The sequence below is a fragment of the Haliotis rubra genome, unplaced genomic scaffold (assembly GCF_003918875.1).
Source record: "Haliotis rubra isolate DU_JTF1 unplaced genomic scaffold, ASM391887v1 Scf419, whole genome shotgun sequence".
Classification (NCBI taxonomy): Eukaryota; Metazoa; Mollusca; class Gastropoda; order Lepetellida; family Haliotidae; genus Haliotis; species Haliotis rubra.
Window position 1 is genome coordinate 503,798 of NW_025767101.1, and position 19,481 is coordinate 523,278.

Below are 19,481 nucleotides of genomic sequence, written 5' to 3' on the forward strand. Positions count from 1 at the left end.
GCTTTAACTACGAGGCTACCCCACCGCCCCCAAGATTTATATACAGTATAGAATCTAGATACTGATATCTGATATCTCTCAAATCAAAGGAATGACGACATAAATTCAATTTAAGTCTGGTTGGAGGAAGGTGTTTATTGATTGAAACATATTTGGTCATTCAAGAAAAGGATTGGGCACAAGTTATCCAACTTAGAAAAGCCCTCTTCCAATAATAGGATTTGTACAACAGAAGTTAACTGAGAAAACGTTTTGGAAGTAATGAAAAACATTCTCACATCCATGGCCACATTGACATAATGCGCCATTTTTTATATTTATTCTAAATAAATCATAAATAAGTGTTCTCATCATATATCTTAATCTTGTAGGCAAAACATTCAACTTCCTTATTCCAAATGAATAATATTTAGGTGCTCATTTTTCTTTCAAGTGGATATAAGATTTAAATAACAGAGTCGCAATTTCTAATAGCTAAGGGAATGTTATTCTACTTTTCACCTGCTGATGGAGTAAAAGATAATATTTTTCTTAACTCATAGCTTGTCCGGTTGCCTACTACTGGTGGGAGTAAATCCTGAAGAAAAACTGGTGTTGTTCTATTTAGTAAGAAGTTTAATTTCTGAAATGTTTTCAATATGATGCCGCCAACTCCCGTTAGACGAGATGGTTAAACCCAAATGTTTATGAAAATCAACTATTTTTACATTGCAGCAATCCAAATTCAAATTAATATATTTTGGACCATCTTTCAAAGTAAATAATATAGCTCCAGTTTTATTCTTGTGTTTTTATTTGGACTATTCCATTATAATGTGTAGGTGACAGGTAGTAGCTAATCTATTCATTGAACCGTAAATGTTGTTGTTTTAAGGCGTCTGCGAACTGCCTGTCTGCGTAATGGGAGGATACCAGACTAGCACATTGTCACTTCGCTAAATAAGCCTAAATACTTTTAACAGACCATCACCCGACACAAAAATCTTGAACAGGCTAAACTATTTTGTCTGACGCCCATTTTGGCATCCCCACACTGATAGTGCAGAAATGTTGTTCAAAACGGTGTAAACCCAAATCACACGCAAACAATCGAAAGATTGCTTCGTTTCGTACTTGCTGGCTGGTTGATGAGCATATGAATCGATGGACACCAAGTCTTTGTTACACTCGTAAGGTTAACTTTTAAATGTTTGATATTTATATTAATAATGTAAATTGCTGTTGTCAATCTTAATGTTACCATTGTGTTTTAATGTTGGCAATGAAATATTTTATGGCTGTTGAATTTTCCAGAGCTCTTATGTAAACCAAATTTCCCCCCGTGGATAATAAAGTCTTGTCTTACCTTAAGCTTTAATTTCTTTGAGCCTTTTCCCTTGGTCTCTAACATCACATTTGTTTGCTATTTAATTACGCTAATGAAACAGTCAACCCGAATGAGATACTTAGAATGTGTTTGTACACCAGTTGTAATGGGATAGTCGTTGAAAGGATACATTTGTGCAGCGTTTCGTGACGTCTATGCATTGTTTTGTGGCTATACCAGGATTTAGTTGCACGAAGTCAGCTTAAACTAGGTTATGTCATCGTTAAACCTAAAATTGCCTCCATTACACATCATATCCCTCCAATAAGGATGGAATGGGAAGCCCGTATCTTTCGTTTATTGGCTACCTAGCTTCGTATATTGGCGACTTTATCAAATACTGGCGCCCTATTACTGACCCGGTCCTAACGCTGAATCAAAACAGTAATACCCCCCATTACTGAAATACAGAAACAATTATCATCCATTTATTTCTTGTCAAATGTCACTTTAGCATCATTACGTTCCACAACGAAGTGTACAGTTTTAGCACTGGAACTGCAGCAGTATAACGGGCGGGGGACACAACGCATGGGCTTTACACATTGTGCCTTTGCGGGGAATCGAACCCGCGCCGCAGGCACTATAACCACTAGGTTACCTCACTTATTAATTACGTCTATGGGCGGTGAGGTAGCCTAGTGGTTAAAGTGCCTGTGGCGCGGGTTCGATTCCTCAGTCATCACAACCCACTGGCCTGCAGTCAAGTTGTACATACATTGCATACAGGCTGCACTGTAGTCGTCGTGGTTTTTTTTAAACAAACTATTGTTTTAAAAGATATGAATTTCATTTTTTTTCAATTTTAAGTAATCACCATATTATTCACTCACCTCAATGACATGTACTTTTGGTCAAGTCTATATAGACAACGGCCCATTCAAATAAAAAGCGGTTTCAAGCAATTTTCTCCGGGGTGTCATCCCGGACTCCCGCAATGCATCCTCCTCCTGTGGTGTTATGACTTTAGCTTTCCTAGCCTTCTACGGATGCCGGTGATTACAGACTGTGCCAGTGATTACATGTTAGCGTCTAAAATGGTTCTTAAACCCCTAAAGGCAAAGTCGGTGGTTAGGTTAACATCTCGACCACTTTGGCGCAAGAATCTCTCGTCGAAATAAGAATCTCGTGAACCATGTTGCCCTTGTTGACCTCCCTTTTGGTTCCTTACCCGTGAAGGTCCGGGTAAGAATATTGGCCTTCAGTAACCCATGCTTGTTGTAAGAGGCGACTAACGTGATCGGGTGGTCAGGCTCGCTGACTTGGTTGACAAATGTCATCGGTTCCCAATTACGCAGATCGATGCTCATGCTGTTGATCACTGGATTGTCAAGTCCAGACGCGATTATTTACAGACCGCCGCCATATAGCTGGAATATTTCTTAGTGCGGCGTAAAACTAAACTCACTCACTCCTTTGGTTTCTTACTGCTGTGACAAACACTCAGCGTCCTATTCAGATCTTCATCAGAAATACTTAATAATCTGCTGCCTAACTGGGATTCAAACCCATCCCGTTCACGTTGCCAGGAATCGAAAACCCGCACTGCCCACTGCTTTTCTTTTCTGTATTTTTATTTTTTGCGAGATTTTCCAAGCTTTGATATTCAGAAACTGAGAGAGGGTTGCCAAAACGTTTGGTTGTTGTTTGTTCACTTTCTTTTTCTATCTGCTGAGAAGCAAGCATCAGTTCATCATCTGCTGAACTATTCATTTGGTCAAATTCCCGTTCTAGGTTTTGCGACTCACGCAGGAATTCCTCATCCGAAGAACTATTCCCAACTGTATCTACATGATTTCTGTCTCCTTGCAGAGTGATATCAAAATTGACACTCGAAATACTTCCAATCAATTGGGGGCGGTGGGGTAGCCTAATGGTTAAAGCGTTGGCTCGTCACGCCGAAGACCCGGGTTCGAATCCCCACATGGGTGCAATGTGTGAAGCCCATTTTCTGGTGTCCCCCGCCGTGATGTTGCTGGAATATTGCTAAAAGCGGCGTAAAACCAAACTCAGTCAGTCAGTCCAATCAATTGCTTCGGAAAATGTATTAACTTTGAGTGACAAAGACATCGCATTAAGAACCCCATTCGCCTGACATGATTGAAAACATCTGGTGAAATGGATGCAGTAAAATATTTCGTTTGTTTTGTATCCCTCCAACACGCTTCCACGTACACAGTAGAGCGTGTTCATAGCGTGTGTATCGTGCATACCGTGCTACCCAGATGTAGGACGCCAATATTGATATTGCTGTGTTCGGGTGCAAGAGTTACGAAACTAGGGCGCCAATATGTATGATTTTAGGTTTAAGCGCAATAAACTCCTCAGACTCAGCCATATTCGCGCGGCTGGGTGGGTCCTCGGCCTAACGGCCTCGGACTCAACCAGCCGCGCGAATATTGGCGAGTCTTCGGAGTTTATTCCTTACATATTCTTCACAGCACAATACTTATCTTACCTTCATGACCTGAGTAGACTATTTGTTTCACCTTTGTTCTATTTGGGATCAGATTAGTCAAGGGGGTGTTTTTTGTTACAAGAGCAGCTTCGAGAGGTGAGTTTTGTGGCAAAGGCGATCATTTATCGTACCCGATAAGGAAAAGTTAGTTCTAAAAGAAGCACCTAAAATGAGAAATTATGGAAGCGGACATAAAATATTAACTCTTCTCGTGTATGATGCTATTTTATGGAATCCTGGAAGGGACATTGTCGCGTTGTCGCATTGTCGCGTTGTCGCCCTCTCAAACACAAGCAAAATTAAACAAAACGCGACACGCGACATCGCGACAACGCGACATTTCGCCCATTTGTCGCATTGTCGCGATGTCGCGTGTCGCGTTTTGAATAATATATGTTTTCATTCCTCCAAAGGGGACGCGACATAGCGACACATTTCAGGTCAAACTATGTCGCGTTGTCGCGCGTCGCCCTATGTAAGATGTGTAAAACAGCCTAAAAATTTACTAACGAACGCGACAATGCGACAACGCGACATTTTGATGAAATGTCGCGTTGTCGCATTGTCGCGTGACGCGCTTTGTTAAAATATTGAGTATAGTATGTATTATAACATATGACTAAAACGCGACACGCGACAATGCGACATATCATATGTCGCATTGTCGCGTGTCGCGTTTTCGATTACCGGTGCGCATTTGTAGAAAGTCAATTAGTCTACGCATGCGCGAACAATGTTATACTCTATTTCAGACTTCACTGGTCTTTGTTTTACCTCAATGGTTTTACAATGAAGTAGTGCTCGTAATGGCAATGGGGCTTTTTCTTGAACTTAATGGAAATCTTTCATTGTTGCTTTATCATTTTATATATTGTAACTGTGTTTAGCCAATCAAGTGTGTTTTAGCAGCAAGACAAATTATTAGCGCTACTATTCATTGTAATCACGGCACACGGTGGCCCTGTCATTCAAGGCGAGGCAATTTGCTATGCAGGGTTGTGTCTCTTAGTCACACTAAATAACTATGATCATAGGTTCTAATCCCAGCACCATACACATTCATCACTTTGAACATTTCACCCATATCAAGCTCACAGGTTGTGAAAAAACTCAAATATTGTTAAAATTCAGGCCACATCGGCATAAACATCAGGTGAAGTCCTCCAATGGGTCACTATGTTCGACAGTGTGGCTCCTGACAGAGTTTCTTGGTACAGTCCTGTCCGACGCTGATGAATTTGTCCGACATCTGCCTCATTTCAACCAGCAGTGGATGGATACCAGGTAGAATGAGATGGTAATATCACTTAACCATCCAGCACCTCAAAGACAGTTTAGGTCGGCTTTGAACGTGATATTCTTCTTGGGAAAACGCCATACAAATGGACTGTTATCATTATGATATATTAGAAACGATGAAATCGCTTAGCAAAGTTGCGTACCCTTGGAGTGGCAGAAAGCAACTCTCCCTCTCTCACTCTTCTCAGTCCGCTCCGCTCCACTCCACTGCGCTCCGCTCCGCCCCACTCCTCTCTTCTCCACCCCGCTCCTCTCCGCTCCGCTCCTCTCCTCTCCACTCCTCTCCTCTCCTCTCCTCTCCTCTCCTCTCCACTACTCTCCTCTCCTCTCCACTCCGCTCCACTCCACTCCACTTTCACTCCTCACTCACTCACTCACTCAAGGTTTATGGAACTTGGTAAGTTAGCAAGATATTTCATTACAATAATGTGTTGTGATGTCTGTTTTTCAATTCTATTTGAATCCTATATTATTTATAATAATAATAATATACCAAGCGATACACATGTACTTGTATCGTTTCAAACATACACCTACTCAATCATAATAATGTTCAGCAAAATGGCCAGTTTCAACACATCCATTCCATTAACCAAGAACTCTTAACCCACAGACTTCACGGCCACATTTATTATTACTCTGAGTTCGATCCCTGTGTACCTTAGCCCTTTAAAAACATCTAAACATAATCATCCTTGTAATAGTTTTGAAATTCCGTTGCAGTAACTAATAAAACGCGACGCGCGACAATGCGACAACGCGACATTTTGATGAAATGTCCCGTTGTCGCATTGTCGCGTAAATCGCGTTTTAGTAAATACGTTATAATACATACTATACTCAATATTTTAACAAAACGCGACACGCGACAATGCGACAACGCGACATTTCATCAAAATGTCGCGTTGTCGCATTGTCGCGTGTCGCGTTTTATTAGTTACCGCGGATTCTATAAACTATCACAAGCATGATTACTTTTCGATGTTTGGAGTGGATTGGAGTGGAGTGGAGCGGAGCGGAGTGGAGTGGAGTGGAGTGGAATGAGTGAGTGAGTCGAGCGGGGAGTGGAGTGAGTGAGCGGAGCGGAGCGGAGTGAGTGAATGAGTGAGTGAGTCGAGCGGGGAGTGGAGTGAGTGAGTGGGTAGAGGGGAGCGGAGCGGAATGAGTGAGTGAGAGAAGTGAGTCAGTGAGCGGAGTGGAGCGGAGCGGAGCGAAGCGGAGTGGAGTGGAGTGGAATGAGTGAGTGAGAGAAGTGAGTCAGTGAGCGGAGGGGAGCGGAGCGGAGCGGAGTGGAGTGGAATGAGTGAGTGAGTGGAGCGGAGTGGAGTGGAATGAGTGAGTGAGTGAGTGAGTGGAGCGAAGTGGAGTAGAGTAGAGTGGAGTGGAGATGAGAGTAGTGGAGAGGAGCGGGGTGGAGTGAGTGAGTGGGTGGAGCGGGGAGTGGAATGGAGGGAGGGAGGGAGCGAGCGAGCGAGTGTTGATTTCTGGCGCTCCAAGGGTACGCAACTCTGCCAAGCGATTTGCCCGCTTTTAAAATCATAATGATAACATTCCATTTGTATGGCGTTTTCCCAAGAAGAATATCACGTTCAAAGTCGACCAAAACTGTATTTGAGGTGCAGGATGGTTAAGAGATATTACCATCTCATTCTACCTGGTATCCATCCACTGCTGGCTGAACAAGTTCATCAGCGTCGGACAGGACTGTACCAAGAATCTCTCTGAGGAGCCACACTGTGGAACATAGTGACCCATTCGTGGACATCACTTGATGTTTCTGCCGATGTGGCCTGAATTTTAACAATATTTGAGTGTTTTCACAACTTGTGAGCTTGATATGGGTGAAATGTCCAAAGTGATGAGTATGTATGGTACTGGGATTAGAACCTATGATCATAGTTATTTAGTGTGACTAAGAGACACAACTCTGCACAGCAAATTGCCCCGCCTTGAATGACAGAGCCACCGTGTGCCGTGATTACAATGAATAGTAGCGCTAATAATTTGTCTTGCTGCTAAAACACACTTGATTGGCCAAATACATTTACAATATATACAATAATTTTCAAAGCAACAATGAAAGATTCCCATTAAGTTCAAGAAAAGCAGCCCCCATTATCATTACGCGTACTTCTTCATTGTAAAAACCATTGGAGGTAACAAAAGACCACTGAAGTGTGAAATAGAGTATAACATTTCCTGCGCATGCGTAGACTAATTGACTTTCTACAAATGCGCACCGGTAATCGAAAATGGCGAAAACGCGACACGCGACAATGCGACATATAATATGTCGCATTGTCGCGTGTCGCGTTTTATGAATTTTAGCTTCTTTTTACACATCTTAGATAGGGCGACGCGCGACAACGCGACATATTTTGACCTTGAAAATTGTCGCTATGTCGCGTGTCGCCCTTTGAAGGAATAGAAAATATTATTCAAAACGCGACACGCGACATCGCGACAATGCGACAAATGGGCGAAATGTCGCGTTGTCGCGATGTCGCGTGTCGCGTTTTGGTTTATTTTGCCTCACTTTACTTGTTTTTGACAACGCGACAATGCGACATAGCGACAATGTCCCTTCTAGGATTCCATACTATTTGACAAAAATTGAAAATACTTTCTGATATTATTGAAACAATTGCGTAGAGAATTGTATTCAACGTAAATGCTTCCGGTGAAGACAGAGCGTACGTAAAATGGTTTCACTGTCCCCGTGTGTAAGTGTTAATGAGTGTTGTTTTATGCCGCCGTAAACAACATCTTATGGCAGAGTGAGAGAGTTTCAGTTTTTCGCCGCTTTTAGCAATACATGTATTCCAACAATATCACGGTGGGGAACACCAGAAATGGGCTTCACACATAGCACCCACGTGGGGAATCGAACCCGGATCTTTGGCGTGACGAGCGAACGCTTTAACCACTAGACTACCCAACCGCCCCTATTAAGGCAGATCATTTCACATACACATGTTGGGAATCGAACACGGGCTATTAAAGTTACAAACGCTTCAACCGTTAAGCCAAACCACCGCCCTCTCAATATACATAAACAGTATGGCATCATGTTTGTATTGATATAATATGCACTCAGTATCAAAAGAAATAGGTTTTCGTCAGTGTACGAATGGTTGATCCACATGGCCACCCAACACCCAAATTTCTACAAACCTCTCTCTCTCTCTCTCTCTCTCTCTCTCTCTCTCTCTCTCTCTCTCTCTCTCTCTCTCTCTCTCTCTCTCTCTCTCTCTCTCTCTCTCTCTCTCTCTCTCTCTCTCTCTCTCTCTCTCTCTCTCTCTCTCTCTATCTATCTATCTCTCTCTCTCTCTCTCTCTCTCTCTCTCTCTCTCTCGTATGTATTAATATATATAATTTAGACACACTCAACAAAACACATCTGGTGAACATTCCAAATCGAAAACTCAGTGTGTCTTCATATATAATTTAAACATTTGTAGATCTAGCCAGGGTTTAAACCATTTAAACTGCGTCTGTACCGTGGCTGGGATCATGTTACAATCGATGCTGATTATCCGGGGATTCCGGGGAGAGCGGGAGGAGACACTATAAATGTGATAAGATAAGACATATATATATATAATAAAATATATCGTTAAACATTTACATTTACATTTTAAGTGTACAGATTATGTATGTATACTTTGCTGAAAACAGAAGAAGATGTTTTATTCAATTGTCTATTCAATATGTCACCATTTTAACATGTATACTTGGCTGGAGACAGATCATTAAAGTTCACTGAGACGAAGCTGTATTTTTGTTTCTTGGATCATTCCATTTTATTACAAAGGTATTACAAAGGTAGTTGTTGGTGCAGTCAACCATACCATATGTTGTTTTAACCCGTATGACTAGTGGGACGTATGACTAATGGGAGGACACCGTGAGGCAAGGACTGGATGGCTGATGCGGGTCAACTCGCTTGTTGCTGAGAATTAATAAAAAGACCACTCACAGAGACAATTTACAAAGGGGGAAATGAAGGATTAAATGCTTTTAAAATAACGAAAAATATAAAATGTTTATTTTCTATGATTATGATCGCTTTTTTACCGTTAAGCACGCTAAAATATATATATCGAACTGAATAAACTCGATTATTGACACTGCGATTTTATACACGTTAAAACCTTTATCTACTGGGTTGGTGTTGATGCGTAAAAGCTTGTCTATGCTTGTATGCTTGACATGACATTGGGGAGGCAATTTAACTATTTTTAAATGCCCCCAAAAGCTAATGTATGTAAATATTTGCAGCATACATTCTCTTTAAACAGCATGAACGTGAAATTCTTAATGTAAATTTCTTTCCGTCGACGTCAACCCGAAGTCAGGTGCGCGTTCTCGCTGATATTTCTGTCTGACTTCGTGATATCCTTTATCAGATGTAAACCAACACCGATGACATTTCCTTACCCATCCAGGATTTGTCTTGAGTGACTTCGATGTAAGTAACGGGCATTCTGAAATAACAACTAAGAAGATCTCCTGGGCGCCATGTTGGAAATGCATATGTTGCTACAAAAGATGTTACCCTTTGTCTATAGTTCATTGAAGCACAAATATATACGTCTATGGGTCTCGTCAGTTTCTAGGGGCTGCTAGTATAGTGAGTGAGTGAGTTTGTTCGGAAAATTTGATTGTTTCACGTTTGATCGTTAAAATAATGAAACTGCTAATGGACCGAACATCATGCCATACCCACTGCACAATGTCATTAGGCTATCGGGATGGTCAATGGGGAATGTCTCAAACTCAGATGGCTGCCCATTTCCATTGCTTCCTGAACACCATTTCAGCACTGATCAACAGGAAGTAGCCGAGCATTCACGTGCAGGCCTCACTTTCAAAAAGCACTAAGGTGATCGTAATGGGAGTTAAGGTTAGTATAGGTTAGTAAAGGTTGCTTCGTGAAAGGAGCCCCAGGACGTCAACGCGTCACAACGCAAAAAAAAGGACAGATGCAAGAGGATGACCCGTCGCCGGCACAGGTTCGGAACTTCCAGACTGCAATGACTACTGTTCAGACCATCCGTGAAGATCCGGGTTAGAATTGATCTTCAGTAACCCATGCTTGTCGTAAGAGGCGACTAACGGGATCGGGTGGTCAGGCTCGCTGACTTGGTTGACATATGTCATCGTATCCCAGTTGCGTATATCAATGCTCATAATGTTGATCACTGGATTGTCTGGTCTGATTGTAACGTTCCCTCAACATGCCGAAGTGTACCCCACATGGTAAATTGCGTACATCAATGCTCATGATGCTGATCAATAGATTGTCTGGTCCAGACAGACCGCCGTCATATAGCTGGTATATTGCTTACTGCGGCGTTAAACAACCAACTAACCATTCCTGGACTTCGGTGTATCTACTCCAACACAGTCAGGAATGCTATTATACGTTATTGTGGGAAACGACAACGTCGTCCCGCCATGCAACCTATCCTGACGCACGGTCAAGGTCGAAATCGTGGCCGTCAACCTCGGATGTGGTGGACTGCTGGAGTCCAGATTTAACATTTCCCGTAGCGAAGGACGGACGTCAACGTCACTACAGACGTCTTGAGGAACGTCACGATCCCGCCTGTGTGCCTGGACAGGAATCCTCCGGGGACCTTTCGTGATTTGGCAGCAGAGTTGCAGAAATATGACAAGCCTTTCACCAGCCTACCATCCCATATGATAGACTCTATGGGACGGCGATGCACTGCTGTTCTTGCTGCTCACGGTATACCCGTTCTTGGATTTGTTACATTGTTGGTTGATCCCTGACCTCAATCAATCTTTATTTCAGTACTGAGGAGGCCACAGGCCTATAGAACATTTCATATATACAATTTTCTAATCAACATGGCTTGATAAATGAAAACCGCAACATTTTTAATTACAAATTCATTTGAAGAATTCAATAGAGAGGAAAATTTATCGATTGATGGATGGACAAAATAGAGTTCTTTGATATATATTTTACGTATAGTATTATATGCTGGGCATAGTAGAAGAAAATGATATTAGTCTTCTATAACAGTATTATTACAACATCTACAGATTCTATCCTCTCTTTTGATATTCATAAACCTACCTTTTCGACTCTAACACGACATACGACAACTCATGCTGAGCTCGTTTAAAGGAAACACTAAACAACTGAGGACAGAGACTTGTCTTATTTTAGACCTCCACGTGGATATAATTCAGTACAGCATTTCGTTCTATAAATATCTGTCTTTATATTTTATCCCAAGGAGTACGTGGCATGGGTGGTTCAGTGGTCTAAGGCGTTATACTCTGTGCAGAGTTGCGTCCCTTGGTAACGCCAGAAAATCATCATCGTTCGCCTAGTTTTTGCGAGAAACCTAACCGTGATCAAGTTTTGTTGTTCTTTTAAACTAAGCGGCATAAATCTCCGTCACAGCATACATAGCACGTACACGACCATGAAGCACCGGTTTTCACAGCGGCGTTAAACCCAACTCACTCACTATTAAGCATTTGTCGTAAAACAGTCCAATAACAAAATGTATCTAGACAAGATGAACAAGATACATTGTGTATGCTCCTCCGCCTTTATAGGTCTCTGTCAGCTGCTATCCTGACACATACATAGATAATACATGCCGTACACATGCTTCATACATCACTGAGCTGTCGGGCGCTATTGTCAAATAAGGGTCGTGACGATTTTACGAAAACTTGTTCTTGTAGCATCGTCACTGAGGACCAATCAGTGTCCCTGGAAGGTTGGAAATGTGGCGTGACAAATTTTGCTGCTATGTTGACCTTTTTTTGCCCATTGGAGACTGTCTTGTCAATAATCGAGACTGGTTAGTATCTAGCGTTGACACGTTATAGTAGATAATGATGCAATTCTATGATAAAATGATACAATACTTTTCAGGAAACTACGTCCGCTGTCAATATTGCTTTTGTTCTGTCAACAAAAAAAGTCCACAATTCGTTATATTAAATTACAGTGACTGACGAGAGACATTTCAAAATACAACGCTTTGTAAGTTTGAAAAGTCATCAATGAATAGAGGTGGTGGCGCAGCCTAGTGGTTAAAGCGTTCGCTCGTCAGGCCGAAGACCCGGGTTCGATTCCCCACATGGGTACAATGTGTGAAGCCTATTCACTGTGCCCCCAGCCGTGATATAGCTGGAATATTGCTAAAAGCGGCGCAGAACTATACTCACTCACTCATCAATGAATAGCAAGTTAGGCTAGTAACTGCTACAGATGTGCATTTCGTTCATCTGACTGACTCCGACCTGTGACCGGTGACCGTCATGCTGTGTCGTGATGCGACCTATTCACTGTAAAGTAAAGGACTTGTACTGCAGTATCACACCTTGAGTGGATGATGTACTTGGTACAACCGTCGCACTGAGAGTTGACATCGCAGATCCCAGTCCATTATGCTTAAGAGGAACGGCGTTATAGTACACCCCTGTTGTGTGCCTGCAGGGAAAGCTATTTTTTCTGGTTATTTCGTGAAATGATTTAAAGTCATTACTGAACTGTTTTTCGTCTGGTAACGTCCTGATAAAACTTGTTTTATTTTTAAAATCCTATTTTCGAGAGTTTACCCTTTCTCGCCCGATAGTTTACCTCGAGCTATCGTGAGAGCCTATATGTCACAAGTGCATATTAGGTTTTTATAGGCACATTATCACCGACAGGGTTTCATCGCGGTGACATCCTCCTCCACATCCAGCGCATCCTTCAACAGGTTATTGTTTATTCATAAGGGTGTCGTGACTAGATGTGTCAGACGGGGGTGGGCAAGACGGTGCACAGGTATGTTTGGGGTCACGGTGATCTGCTTGGGGTCGAGGCCCTTCCATTTGTAAACCTGCCTCGGTAAAGAAAGTACACACATAAATATTGGATTTACCCGAATATTTATTGTAAAAACAGTCGCCGACTCACTGCAAACAAACGGTTCACAACACAGCTGCTATACCCGTATCAAATATACTGGACAAAAATAGTTAGGGATATATGTAAATTTTGAAATTATGAATAATGATCCATTTATTCATTGACACACTTGATAAAATATCAATCATAAACATACCAATATCCCTAACTTATTTTGTCCAGTACATATCACCATAGAACAACTAGTTCTAGTCTATTTCATTTTTTCGACACAACGTTGGTGTATAGTTTCTTTAGTCACGCCGTTTACCTTGTTCAGTAACTACGTTTATCACGAACACGCTTATGACGAACTGACGGATATAACGAACTGACGGATATAACGAACTGACGGATATAGCGAACTAATTGATTTAAGCCGTGACCATTTTCTGCTTATTTTCGTGGAAATGCGTATGCCCTGTGAGGGACTTACATGAGGATTGAATGAATAACATGGCCGCTGAGATTGGATTGTACGTGGAGCGGAAACGTCTACAAAGTCACCAACAGTAGTGACTGAGATTCTTAATGACATCACAGCTTTGTGGGTTATCTTCGCGTCATGACTGACTTACCACTAGTCTCTTAAATGAACATATTTTACAGAAAAACGGTGACATCACTACCTCATCAATGTGAAAACAAAACCCAACTGAAACTGTGGTAATCTAGACTTTGTGACAGTGGGGAAGCCAAGTTAAAGTGTTCGCTCGTCACGCCGAAGATCCGGGTTCGATTCCCCACATGGGTACAATGTGTGAAGCCAATGTCTCTCACATGTTCTAGATTTGCATGGGCTATAAGGGGTATATTTTCCAGTGTCCGTATGGCAGATTCGGACTGCCGTGAATCTTTGTCAAATATTATGTATTAATGATGCGATGGTTGTAAGGCTTTTGGAGAGTGTTAAATATTTGAAATAAATATTGATTACAACTGGGTTGAGTCCTAACCATTCACGCACTATATCATGTACAGTTATATTGTATATATCAGAGCAAGGTAAGTATTTTTATCTTATCTCCTCGTCAGAATGTTGAGATGTGATTGGTTCACGCAGTCTTCATGACATAGTCGTACCCTACAGCCGCGAGTTGCTGGAGAATACCTGAAGCGGCGTAAAACATTATTATGGGAGGAATATATATGTCTGAGAGTGAGAGTGACTGAATGAGTTTGAACGCCACTTTTAGCAATATTCTAGCAAGCAATATCACGGTGGGGGACACAAGAAGTAGGCTTCACACACTGTACCCATGTGGGGAATCGAACCCGGGTCTTCAGCGTGACGAGCGAACACTTTAACCACTAGGCCACCCCGCCGCCCCTGGTAATATATAAATTGTGTAAACATCGAAGATTTCTGGATAACTAAGGAACACTCATGAATTAAACATATATGAACGGAACATTGCCTCATCACAGAATTTACTGAGGTTAATTAGTTGGGCTTAACAAACATCAAAGGAAAAATGCCCCTGGGTCCGACAGTGGACATACAATTCAATGATCGTAATCCCAAGTACGTCATTCCTGGCATCTGTGAACGACGCCATATGTGGCCGACGCTGACACTCGCGTCATCAGCTGTAGGAAATGACGGTAATCTAGTATCGCCATCATCTATCATAATCTGACAGAAGCGACAAAGGTAACGAATCTATGAACAACAGTAAAATAGCAAATGTCTCAATATCACTTTAAGACTAACTGTTTACAAATTTATGTTAATTGCCGTGACCAGTGCATACAGAAAACCCGATGAGTAATTCTTTTTATGTGATAACTTATCGCCCTTCTTAGCTCTGTTTGAAGCTGATCCAGAAAGGTTCTTGCAACGATTTCTGACTGGATGAATCTTGGGATTAACAGTTACAAACAACAATCAAAACTGTTATGCGTGTATGGTCTGTTTTTTTCAATGTCCCTTGAAAGGCCAGTTTCCATTCTATCTGTCTGAACTCACCGTGATGGCTTCATGACTTGTCGTCAACATTCCATGCACCCTGGAAACATTTACCTTCCAGGGAAACAATATTGAAATACCCCTGAGGATGTTTGCGCATACAAGCGAAACATACAGCTTTACTTTCCGTGAACATACATGTAGTTAATTCAATGACCACAAACCTAATTGTTTACTTTGTACCTTTAATGTCGTGTTTTTGAGGCCTTAACAAAATAACACTTTGCACCGAATAAAGAGTGTTTCGTCTAAGATCGGCGAGAACGTGTGAACTAAACACTACTCTATACCTGTTGTTTGTTTAATCTGTTCATTCTTCTTATCATTATTCGACGTTTATGATAAGGGCTTTGTAAATCTTGCGTCGATTAAATACCGCCCCAAAACAGAAATCGAATAATTGGGACCAAGAGCATGGGTGAAAGCATATAGGCTTTTCAAGGCATTTATTCTGGAATTTAAGGTATGCACAAATTGGGAGATAGCATTACGATTAGCCATGAATCACTGAAACCATAATTTTACACACTGAAAAAAGGTAAGCCATTTTTATAGCACATACTGTTTACGAGATTCATCTTTCATTTGGATGTGAAAAAACTTGTGTGAAAATAAAAACAGTAAGACGTGGAAGGCATAGCAATGCTTCATGTTACATTATTCTCTTCCCAGTCATCTGACCGAGGCACTTCTTACACTAGTATTGGATGCTCAAGACCAACTTGTTGGTCATCTGTTCCAGTTTTTTCTATGATCTTCCATGTGCATGTAATGACCAGTCAACACCGTCAACTAAGCTTACACAAGACGATGCATTGCTCACTGAACTGAAATATGTCATAGCTCGAGTTCCATTATTTTTATACGTACTGATTTTGAATAAAACGCAAAGAGACATGTTCGATATATTTTTTTAAAGAAAATAGCTTTTAGAACCTGGAATATCAATAGACATTTATTCTTTGCAAAAGTTAAAATCAATGTTAATTTTGTCTTCAAATATTTGCAAAGACATTTCTCAATATTTTACTAATTACGTGTTCATCGCTGCCCATCATAATGTGTATCGAAATTGGCATTCGAACTGTCTGCTCTTGTGCATGTGGTCATTATACAATGCGTCAAATCAAATCAAGTTCTACCAGCATCTCTGTCTGGAAAAATGACAAGTTGAACCAACTGCCCTGAGTGAAACACGTCTGTCACAAAATGACTCACCTTGGGAGCAATATATCCACCTTATTATAAGACATAGAAGGCATACTATCAACGTGAGTCAGCACATTGAACGAGGCACTGGCGCGCAGCCAAAAAAGAAAAAAATCTTACACATGTCGGGTGAAATGCGTGCTCGGTGTTGATCGCAATAACCCGCAATATTCATCTATACAGACACACCTACATTCCAGCCAATAATCCATCTTGAACATAAACATTCCAGCTATATGGCGGATGTCTGTAAAAAATCGACCAGACAATCCAGTGTATGAGCATCGATCTACGCAACTGGGATAACATGACATGTGTCAATCAAGTCAGCGAGCCTGACCACCCGATACCGTTAGTCGCTCTTACGACAAGCATGGGTTACTAAAGATAAATTCTGACCCAGAATTACTAATCTTAGTAAAGATTACAAACTAGAAACAGATAACATAAATACATTAGTAAAATTATAACAGAAATAGAAGTGGCTTTTTTCAGTGGTGTCCCTAAACATTTATAAATTGTATCGTACATTGTTACATATTTATTTCATGCTGTTATTTCTGATGGGTAAGTAGAAGATGTTTCTTATATCACTACAAGTGATAATCACAAAGTCAGCCTTAACTTTAAACCCGCAAAAGAAAGTAAAATCGTGTTTAATAGTGACGGAAAGTGAAATAAATACTGACTGACTGACTGAATTTGGTTTTACACCGTTTTCAGCAATATTCCAGCAACATCACGGCGGGGGACACCAGAAATGGGCTTCACAAATTGTACCCATGTGGGGATTCGAACCCGGGTCTTCGGCGTGACAAGCCAACGCTTTAACCACTAGGCTACCCCACCGCCCCAGTGAAACAAAAAACAAATTGTTATTCGATTGTGATGTATTTGAAGAACCATTATCTTTTACCTAAAGTTACCAGTGTTTCAGCTACTGTTTTCATCCAAGTATTGTTCAAATCCATTGTTCATGTGTATACTTTCTTTTGCCCCTCAGTTTAGTCACATCCGGGTACATGAGTTGAAAGGAGACTAACTGTGCCCGGATGAACCAGTTTTCACTATCGTCACGTGACTATGCATCTGTTTAGTTCAACATACATGTATTTCATTTTTTCAAACATCTCATGTCGTAATCTCATAATATTTGATCAATAAAAAGACTAAATAAAGACTAAGTGTTAAACCAAATGTACGATATAGCCTATAAGTTGAACTTATGCAAGCAATAGATTTGTTATACATATTTGAGAAATGAATGCTAAATTTATGAAGGAAGTTTCAAGGAAAGAATGACGGACAGAATTAAGGAAATGTCTATCTGTGTGTGACTGGCCTTATTATTAGGTTTAGTTTATCCTCAACTGGTTATAGACGTATGGCGTGGTCTTTTCTTCAACAATATTTGACAACTAGAGCAATTTTTACAGAATTTATTGCTCTCCACTTTTAATGCGTTCAAATGAAACTGAGGAGCTATAGAGACTACAGCGTGGGCGTTATAACGTGTACCCTGGAATGACGATGGCAGCCTGCCAGTAGAAAACCTGTTTCTTGAAATTTGGGAGTGATCTTCGAACGTTTCAATGCATGACGATGATAATGACCAACCAGGCGACTAGATCACAGTCGGACCCTATTTGAGGGGGGGCTTTAATTAAGTTCTTTGTGCATGTTTAACAGATGACCCCCATGAAAATTTAATAGCCAAAATTCAATTTGTACTAGCCACGGGCTAGCGGACCAACGGCTATTTCGCACACTGGCTTGGAGAGGTCTGGTTTAAATGATGTGGTGACTCGTACATCGATGAAACTCCAATGCCCCACCCTGTAAGGATTGAAGAACACCAAATCTCTGTGAAGGACAAAGACGCTAAATCCGTCATCTCAGCTCATCCAGATATTGTGAAACAGCATCAACGTACTCATCAGCAATCAGACCCACTGCACGATCAGGAAACTACTAGAAGCCATTCACATCAAGTACCTCGACCTCTAAACGGCCATAGACTGAAACCAAGGTTATTACATCTCCACTGCCTACCATCAACTCAGCACGATCATAATCCCATTATTCTCATTGTCCATCACGTCACTGTTTTCCTCTTGATCTTCTCCTTGTTAATTCTGCAGTGTGTAAACATGTATCCTATTGTCACATACATCGCGCTTTCTGCACCCACCTCATCTATTGCGTGAAAGACCCGTGAAGGTCCGGGTTAGAATGAACCTTCAGTAACCCATGCTTGTCGTAAGAGGCGACTAACGGGATCGGGTGGTCAGGCTCGCTGACTTGGTTGATACATGTCATCGGTTCCCAATTGCGCAGATCGATGCTCATGCTGTTGATCACTGGATTGTCTGGTCTAGACTCGATTATTTACATACCGCCGCCATATAGCTGGAATATTGATGAGTGCGGCGCAAAACTAAACTCACTCACTATTGCGTGAAAATCAATCAACATTATCAGCCTGTACTTTAGCTGTATAAACATAACGGTAATCCTGTATAGAAATGCTTTACCTATAGTACTGCTCATCACTTGCTTGATAACGGTGTTACCATCTACATCGAAATATGGTACTTCTTGGAATAAAGTTGGTTGGGTTGTTGCTTAACGCCGCACTCAGCAATACTCCAGCTATATGGCTACGGTGTGTAAATATTCGAGTTTGGACCAGACAATCCAGTGATCAACAACATGAGCATCCATCTACGCAACTGGGATACGATGACATGTGTCAACCAATGTCAGCGAGCCTGACCACCCGATCCCGTTAGTTGTCTCGTAATAAAGAAGTAGAACTACCCCCCTTGTTCCACAGGCCCGCGTGTCTTTGCGAGGATTAAAGATTTAAAAAAGATATACAAATTTGAGATGACCCCCCGACTCGAAATGCTTCACAGTACAATACATCATGATCTAAATGCCCATCCAATGAATTGGTTTAACGCCGCCTTTCACAGTATTTCAGCTCCACCACGGCGTGTCAGTTTGATGTATGGAGAAATCCATACTTAACAAAGGTCACTGCGTTTATCACTTAAGTGAAGCCCACGAGCAAGGGGGCGGTGGGGCAGCATAGTGGTTAAAGCGTTCGTTCGACACGCCGAAGACCCGGGTTCGAGTGCCCACATGGGTACAATATGTGAAGCCCATTTTTGGTGTCCCCCGCCGTGATATTGTGGAATACTGCTAAAAGCGGCGTACAACAAAAACT

At 41.5% G+C, this 19,481-nt stretch overlaps 1 long non-coding RNA gene across 1 annotated transcript; it reads right to left on the bottom strand.

Moving 5' to 3' along the window:
- Positions 1 to 2,174: 2,174 nt before the first annotated feature.
- Positions 2,175 to 19,481, bottom strand: LOC124288498. Its single transcript, XR_006901467.1, has 3 exons — positions 19,472 to 19,481; positions 13,004 to 13,007; positions 2,175 to 2,474 (listed from the first exon to the last, which is right to left on the bottom strand). It is a non-coding gene; the product is annotated as an uncharacterized LOC124288498 (long non-coding RNA).